General features: G+C 52.3%; 1 long non-coding RNA gene across 2 annotated transcripts; it reads right to left on the reverse strand.

The window, feature by feature from the left end:
* Positions 1-5,421: 5,421 nt before the first annotated feature.
* On the reverse strand, positions 5,422-8,849 carry LOC142908326 (uncharacterized). 2 transcript variants are annotated; one of them, XR_012931690.1, is made up of 4 exons: positions 8,088-8,849; positions 7,119-7,605; positions 5,910-6,344; positions 5,422-5,665 (listed from the first exon to the last, which is right to left on the reverse strand). It is a non-coding gene; the product is annotated as an uncharacterized LOC142908326 (long non-coding RNA). The 2 variants fall into 2 exon arrangements; XR_012931689.1 differs by lacking the exon at positions 8,088-8,849 and having other exon boundaries at positions 7,119-8,070.
* Positions 8,850-9,112: the final 263 nt, after the last annotated feature.

Here is a 9,112-nt window from a genome sequence, read left to right on the forward strand (position 1 = left end):
GTGAGTCTCTCATTAGGAGTTAGGAGTCTCTATAGGGTTCAGGATTATGGCTGTCAGTCTCTCATTAGGAGTTAGGTGTCTCTATAGGGTTCAGGATTATGGCTGTGAGTCTCTCATTAGGAGTTAGGAGTCTCTATAGGGTTCGGGATTATGGCTGTGAGTCTCTCATTAGGTGTTAGGTGTCTCTATAGGGTTCAGGGTTATGGCTGTGAGTCTCTCATTAGGAGTTAGGTGTCTCTATAGGGTTCAGGATTATGGCTCTGAGCCTCTCATTAGGAGTTACTATAGGGTTCAGGATTATGGCTGTGAGTCTCACATTAGGAGTTAGGTGTTTTTATAGGGTTCAGGATTATGGCTGTGAGTCTCACATTAGGAGTTAGGTGAACTCTATAGGGTTCGGGATTATGGCTGTGAGTCTCTTATTAGGAGTTACTATAGGGTTCGGGATTATGGCTGTGAGTCTCTCATCAGGATTTCGGGGTCTCCACAGCATTCCGAGTCAGGGATCTGTTCTCTGGGGTCAGGCCCCATGTCAACACCGTTGCCTTTGTTGGGGACGTTTTTGGTGGCGCTGGGAGTCATCCACAATGTCTCGCACGCACGCACGTGCACGTGCAAAAAAAAGAGAAATCTCTCAGCTCACTTCTCTCGTTTCCCTCCGGCACTCGAGTTAGCACCGCGAGACAAATTTAACTCGCCCGGAGGGTGGCGACCGGCCGGATAGCCAAGCCGCTTGTGCCGCTAGCCGCTGTCTCAGCGAATATCGCGTTGGAGCGAGTCTCACGGAGGTTCACGAAATAGAACTCCATCGAGTGGGCGATGGAATGAGTCTGACTTGGCGAGTGAGGGAAGTGAGCGGCCATGTTTTTTTTTGTCTTGCTGGGAATTCTATACCAGTCGGCAGGGCGTTTTGTGGCGTATGTTTGCGTGTATGTACGTGTGTGTTTGTGACTGTGTGTGTGTATGTGTGTGACTGTTTGTGTGTGTGTGTTGTGTGTGTGTCTATCTTTGTGAGTGTGTCTATCTGTGTGTGTCTGTGTGTGTGTGTTTGTCTGTGTGTGTCTATCTTTGTGAGTGTGTCTATATGTGTGTGACTGTGTGTGTGTATGTGTGTGACTGTTTGTGTGTGTGTGTTTGTCTGTGTGAGTGACTGTGTGTGTGTATCTGTGTGACTGTTTGTGTGTGTCTGTGTGTGTGTTTGTGTGTGACTGTGTGTGTGTTTGTGTGTGTGTGACTGTGTGTGTGTATGTGTCTGTGTGTGTCTCTGTGTGTGTGTTTGTCTGTGTGTGTGATTGTTTGTGTGTGTGTCTGTGTGTGTGTATGTTAGTCCGGCAAAACAACCCCCTACCTCCTCGTGGTGCCGATGGGCAACTCTGTCGTGGGCAGTGCCGTGGGGGGAGGGCCAATTCCGATTGGCCCCTCCCCTCATGGCGTCTGTGTCCACCACATGGGCCAAACGGGGGCTCTGGACGGGTGCGAGGGGCTGGTGACCCCTCCACCTTCAATTAATTACCACTAAACCACGTCGACGAAATTTAATAAATAAGCTTGTGCCGGAGGCCCCGGGGGGACAGGCTTCTCCTGGACAAACCCCATTTGCCGTAGCCGGGAGACTGAATCTCTACCCTCGGGGCTCCTCCAGAAACAACGAAAAGCCACTATGGGTGGCCACGTGGAATGTTCGAACGCTCACTGCAGAGGAGAGGCTGCCACTCCTCTGTCGGGAGCTGGACCGGTACCTCCTGGATCTCTGTGGTATTCAGGAGGTCCGGTAGACCGGCTCTGGCTCCTGCCACCATGAGGGGTGGACAGTCCTCTACTCGGGGCAAGCAGACTGCCAAACAACAGGGAGTGGCTCTTCTTCTGAATACAAGAATGAAGGGGGCGTGGGAGCGTGGCGGTGATGTGTGGGAATCTGTAAGCCCCAGGCTACTTTGGGCTCGCTTTCCCATCACCCGGAGGCGAGGAGTGGTGGTCGTGGTTACTTATGCCCCCACCGAAGACAAACATCCGTGGAGGGATGCAGGCAACGCCGATGAGTCAGATGCCTTCTATGACCTCCTGTCACAGGTGCTGGCTAAAGTGGCCCCTCGGGATAAAGTCATCTTGTTGGGTGACTTCAATGCCCGAGTTGGTCATGATGCTGGCACCTCGTCTGGAGTGATTGGAGGGCATGGGCCAGATCAGCTCAATAACAACGGTAGGAGGCTGCTAGATTTTTGAGCAGCCCATGGGCTTGTAATTACCAACACGCTGTTCCGGCATCGGCGCATCCACACAACATCATGGATGCATGCCGGGTCCAAGCAAGAACATCTGCTGGACTACATAGTGATGGACCATCGGATGCGAGCCCATGTTCTTGACACCAGGACCTACCGTGGAGCTGATCTGCCCTCTGACCATCGACTAGTCATCTGTAAGATGCACCTGCCATTCTTCCACTCCGGTGGTGGGTGTACACCCAGGACCCCATTCAAACCCACAGTGGCCTGGTCTCAGCTAGCTGATGAAAGGTGCAAGCGAGAATTTCATCATCGCTTGCGGCTGGGGTTGGCATCGTCCCCCACTCCTCCTGATGTCGAGGGTAAATGGGCGAGGTTTAGGACTGTGACTCATGCAGCTGCAATGGCTGCTTTGGGTACACGGTCCAGACCTCCCCAGAGACCCTGGCTGACAGAAGAGGTGTTCAAGCTGGCTGAGAAAAAGCGACAGGCCCACTCTCATCGGCTACAGAATCCCACGTCAGAGGATGAGGAGGCTTACCGCAGCCTTCGCTCGGAGGTTCGGAGAGCCGTGAGGCGCTGCAAGGATGGGTGGTGGTCGCGGGTTGCTGAGGAGATGGAATCTGCCTCAATGGCCCGCGATAACAAATAGCTCTTAAATTCCATAAAAAAACGTAACCTGTGTGTGTGTATCTGCGTGTATGTCTGTGTGTGTGTGTGCATCTCTGTGTGTGTATCTGTGTGTGTGTGTGTGGAGGAGCGACGCTCACAACAACGAGCGGAGCGCCGGGTGGCTAAAGCACAGCAGGTTGGCACAGTAGGGGGCATCTCAGCCAGTCATCTCAGTCAGTCGACCCGTGGCACCTGCTGGGTCTGGCCCGTGAACTCCTGCCAGCGGGCGTTCGACACTTCACGTGGTAGCCTCAAGGTGCACATAGCCTGGCACAAGCGTCGTGGTGACGTCAACGCCACTTAGTGGCGAATGGCGGTTGTTGTTGTTGTGTGTGTGGAGGAGCGACGCTCACAACAACGAGCGGAGCGCCGGGTGGCTAAAGCACAGCAGATTGGCACAGTAGGGGGCACAGGTGGTGCATCAGCCAGTCATCTCAGTCAGTCGACCCGTGGCACCTGCTGGGTCTGCCCCGTGACCTTCAGCCAGCGGGCGTTCGACACTTCACGTGGCCTCAGGGTGCACCTAGCCTGGCACAAGCGTCGTGGTGACGTCACCGCCACTTAGTGGCGAATGGCGGTTGTTGTTTTTGTTGTTGTGTGCAGTGGTAGGGCAGCGAAGAACGCTACGAACCTGGCCACCTGAGTTCGATTCCCGCTCACGCCCACAAACACCACCCAGTGACAATTATCTGAACCGGTGCAGGGCCTCCCCTAGGTCGACTCAGCCTCAACTGAGCGCCTGGTGAGAGCGGTGTGTAGTGAACATCGCTAGCACTGGGGGAGAGACAAAGGCGGCCGGGCGTGGTGCTGTCCACCCACCCGCTCTGTGTGTGCCACAGTGCCGGTAGCCTTCATAGGTCGCTGCTGCTACTCGCTACCAACAGCACTTGCCCCTGCAGTCTGTTAGAGGCTACACGGGGGATCTTTGTCTGTGTCTGTGTGTGAGGTGCTAGCTGACAGCACTTGCCCCTGCAGCCTGTTAGAGGCTACACGGGGGATCTTTGTCTGTGTCTGTGTGTGAGGTGCTAGCTAACAGCACTTGCCCCTGCAGTCTGTTAGAGGCTACACGGGGGATCTTTGTCTGTGTGTGAGGTGCTAGCTGACAGCACTTGCCCGTGCAGTCTGTTAGAGGCTACACGGGGGACCTTTGTCTGTGTCTGTGTGTGAGGTGCTAGCTAACAGCACTTGCCCCTGCAGCCTGTTAGAGGCTACACGGGGGATCTTTGTCTGTGTCTGTGTGTGAGGTGCTAGCTGACAGCACTTGCCCCTGCAGTCTATTAGAGGCTACACGGGGGATCTTTGTCTGTGTCTGTGTGTGAGGTGCTAGCTAACAGCACTTGCCCCTGCAGCCTGTCAGAGGCTACACGGGGGATCTTTGTCTGTCCGTTCGCGGCACGGGGCTAGAGAAGAGATGGAGTGACGTGGTACAGGAGGACGTGGAGCTGAGTGGACTTGCTGTGGAGTAGGAGGCTAGTGAAGGACGCTGATGCTGGGCAGTGCCAGGCTAGGTGCACCATGAGGCTACTGGGCAGTGCCAGGCTAGGTGCACCATGAGGCTACTGGGCAGTGCCAGGCTAGGTGCACCTTGAGGCCACATCGGAGGGCGGAGGAGCGACACCAGTAAGGGTCAGAGGTGGCGTTGCGTCTGACAGCCAACTAAGTCGGCCAACCCGGGTCACCTGCAGGGGCTGTCCCGTGAGCTCGTGCACCTAGCCTGGTACAGCAGTCAACCCGTGGCACCTGCTGGGGCTGTCCCGTGACCTCGTGCACCTAGCCTGGTACAGCAGTCAACCCGTGGCACCTGCTGGGTCTGTCACGTGACCTCGTCAGAGCAGGGAGAATTTGACACTTCAAGTGATGGCCTCAAAGTGCACCTAGCCTGGCACAACGCGGGCGGTACAGCAGCAGAGTGTGGGCTAATCTCCATCTGTTCCATCTCACTCCACCTTCTACACCGTGTGTGGACTAATCTCCATCTGTTCCATCTCGCTCCACCTTCTACACCGTGTGTGGACTAATCTCCATCTGTTCCATCTCACACCCTTCTAAACCGTGTGTGGACTAATCTCCATCTGTTCCATCTCACTCCACCTTCTAACACCGTGTGTGGACTAATCTCCATCTGTTCCATCTTACTCCCTTCTAACACCGTGTGTGGACTAATCTCCATCTGTTCCATCTCACTCCACCTTCTACACCGTGTGTGGACTAATCTCCATCTGTTCCATCTCACTCCACCTTCTAACCCGTGTGTGGACTAATCTCCATCTGTTCCATCTTACTCCCTTCTAACACCGTGTGTGGACTAATCTCCATCTGTTCCATCTCACTCCACCTTCTACACCGTGTGTGGACTAATCTCCATCTGTTCCATCTCACTCCACCTTCTACACCGTGTGTGGACTAATCTCCATCTGTTCCATCTCACTCCACCTTCTACACCGTGTGTGGACTAATCTACATCTGTTCCATCTCACTCCACCTACTATCCCGTGTGTGGACTAATCTCCATCTGTTCCATCTCACCCCCTTCTACACCGTGTGTGGACTAATCTCCATCTGTTCCATCTCACTCCACCTTCTAACCCGTGTGTGGACTAATCTCCATCTGTTCCATCTCACCCCCTTCTACACCGTGTGTGGACTAATCTCCATCTGTTCCATCTCACTCCCTTCTAGCCCGTGTGTGGACTAATCTCCATCTGTTCCATCTCACTCCACCTTCTACACCGTGTGTGGACTAATCTCCATCTGTTCCATCTCACTCCCTTCTACACCATGTGTGGACTAATCTCCATCTGTTCCATCTCACTCCCCTTCTACACAGTGTGTGGACTAATCTCCATCTGTTCCATCTCACTCCACCTTCTACACCGTGTGTGGACTAATCTCCATCTGTTCCATCTTACTCCACCTTCTACACCGTGTGTGGACTAATCTCCATCTGTTCCCTCTCACTCAACCTTCTACACGGTGTGTGGACTAATCTCCATCTGTTCCCTCTCACTCAACCTTCTACACCGTGTGTGGACTAATCTCCATCTGTTCCATCTCGCTCCACCTTCTACCACGTGTGTGGACTAATCTCCATCTGTTCCATCTCGCTCCACCTTCTACACCGTGTGTGGACTAATCTCCATCTGTTCCATCTCACTCCCTTCTAATACCGTGTGTGGACTAATCTCCATCTGTTCCATCTCACTCCACCTTCTACAACGTGTGTGGACTAATCTCCATCTGTTCCATCTCACTCCACCTTCTAACCCATGTGTGGACTAATCTCCATCTGTTCCATCTCACTCCCCTTCTACACCGTGTGTGGACTAATCTCCATCTGTTCCATCTCACCCCCTTCTACACCGTGTGTGGACTAATCTCCATCTGTTCCATCTCGCTCCACCTTCTACACCGTGTGTGGACTAATCTCCATCTGTTCCATCTCACTCCCTTCTAATACCGTGTGTGGACTAATCTCCATCTGTTCCATCTCGCTCCACCTTCTACACCGTGTGTGGACTAATCTCCATCTGTTCCATCTCACTCCACCTTCTAACCCATGTGTGGACTAATCTCCATCTGTTCCATCTCACTCCCCTTCTACACCGTGTGTGGACTAATCTCCATCTGTTCCATCTCACCCCCTTCTACACCGTGTGTGGACTAATCTCCATCTGTTCCATCTCACTCCACCTTCTAACCCGTGTGTGGACTAATCTCCATCTGTTCCATCTTACTCCCTTCTAACACCGTGTGTGGACTAATCTCCATCTGTTCCATCTCAATCCACCTTCTACACCGTGTGTGGACTAATCTCCATCTGTTCCATCTCACTCCACCTTCTACACCGTGTGTGGACTAATCTCCATCTGTTCCATCTCACTCCACCTTCTACACCGTGTGTGGACTAATCTCCATCTGTTCCATCTCACCCCCTTCTACACCGTGTGTGGACTAATCTCCATCTGTTCCATCTCACTCCCTTCTAGCCCGTGTGTGGACTAATCTCCATCTGTTCCATCTCACTCCCCTTCTACACAGTGTGTGGACTAATCTCCATCTGTTCCATCTCACTCCCTTCTACACCGTGTGTGGACTAATCTCCATCTGTTCCTTCTCGCTCCACCTTCTACACCGTGTGTGGACTAATCTCCATCTGTTCCATCTCACTCAACCTTCTACACGGTGTGTGGACTAATCTCCATCTGTTCCCTCTCACTCAACCTTCTACACCGTGTGTGGACTAATCTCCATCTGTTCCATCTCGCTCCACCTTCTACCACGTGTGTGGACTAATCTCCATCTGTTCCATCTCGCTCCACCTTCTACACCGTGTGTGGACTAATCTCCATCTGTTCCATCTCACTCCCTTCTAATACCGTGTGTGGACTAATCTCCATCTGTTCCATCTCACTCCACCTTCTACACCGTGTGTGGACTAATCTCCATCTGTTACATCTCACTCCACTTTCTACACCGTGTGTGGACTAATCTCCATCTGTTCCATCTCACTCCACCTTCTACCCCGTGTGTGGACTAATCTCCATCTGTTCCATCTCACTCCACCTTCTACACCGTGTGTGCACTAATCTCCATCTGTTCCATCTCACTCCACCTTCTACACCGTGTGTGGACTAATCTCCATCTGTTCCATCTCACTCCACCTTCTACCCCGTGTGTGGACTAATCTCCATCTGTTCCATCTCACTCCCTTCTACACCGTGTGTGGACTAATCTCCATCTGTTCCATCTCACTCCCTTCTACACCGTGTGTGGACTAATCTCCATCTGTTCCATCTCGCTCAACCTTCTACACCGTGTGTGGACTAATCTCCATCTGTTCCATCTCACTCCACCTTCTACACCGTGTGTGGACTAATCTCCATCTGTTCCATCTCACTCCCTTCTACCCCGTGTGTGGACTAATCTCCATCTGTTCCATCTCACTCCCTTCTACACCGTGTGTGGAGTAATCTCCATCTGTTCCATCTCGCTCCACCTTCTACAACGTGTGTGGACTAATCTCCATCTGTTCCATCTCACTCCACCTTCTATACCGTGTGTGGACTAATCTCCATCTGTTCCATCTCACTCACTTCTACACTGTGTGTGGACTAATCTCCATCTGTTCCATCTCACTCCACCTTCTACACCGTGTGTGGACTAATCTCCATCTGTTCCATCTCACTCCACCTTCTAACACCGTGTGTGGACTAATCTCCATCTGTTCCATCTCGCTCCCTTCTACCGAGTGTGTGGACTAATCTCCATCTGTTCCATCTCACTCCCTTCTACACCATGTGTGGACTAATCTCCATCTGTTCCATCTCACTCCACCTTCTACACCGTGTGTGGACTAATCTCCATCTGTTCCATCTCACTCCCTTCTACCGAGTGTGTGGACTAATCTCCATCTGTTCCATCTCACTCACGTTCAACACCGTGTGTGGACTAATCTCCATCTGTTCCATCTCACTCCACCTTCTACACCGTGTGTGGACTAATCTCCATCTGTTCCATCTCAGTCCCCTTCTACCCCGTGTGTGGACTAATCTCCATCTGTTCCATCTCACTCCACCTTCTACACCGTGTGTGGACTAATCTCCATCTGTTCCATCTCACTCCCTTCTAGACCGTGTGTGGACTAATCTCCATCTGTTCCATCTCACTCCACCTTCTACACCGTGTGTGGACTAATCTCCATCTGTTCCATCTCACTCCCGTCTACCCGAGTGTGGACTAATCTCCATCTGTTCCATCTCACTCCCCTTCTACACCGTGTGTGGACTAATCTCCATCTGTTCCATCTCACTCCACCTTCTACACCGTGTGTGGACTAATCTCCATCTGTTCCATCTCACTCACCTTCTACACCGTGTGTGGACTAATCTCCATCTGTTCCATCTCACTCCCTTCTAATACCGTGTGTGGACTAATCTCCATCTGTTCCATCTCACTCCCCTTCTACCCCGTGTGTGGACTAATCTCCATCTGTTCCATCTCACTCCACCTTCAACGCCATGTGTGGACTAATCTCCATCTGTTCCATCTCACTCCACATTCTACACCGTGTGTGGACTAATCTCCATCTGTTCCATCTAACTCCACCTTCTACACCGTGTGTGGACTAATCTCCATCTGTTCCATCTCACTCCACCTTCTACACTGTGTGTGGACTAATCTCCATCTGTTCCATCGCTCTCCACCTTCTACACCGT

The sequence above is a fragment of the Petromyzon marinus genome (assembly GCF_048934315.1).
Source record: "Petromyzon marinus isolate PM22_M1 ecotype Great Lakes invasive population chromosome 80 unlocalized genomic scaffold, UKy_Petmar_22M1.pri1.0 chr80_unloc.1, whole genome shotgun sequence".
In the NCBI taxonomy this organism is placed as follows: domain Eukaryota; kingdom Metazoa; phylum Chordata; class Hyperoartia; order Petromyzontiformes; family Petromyzontidae; genus Petromyzon; species Petromyzon marinus.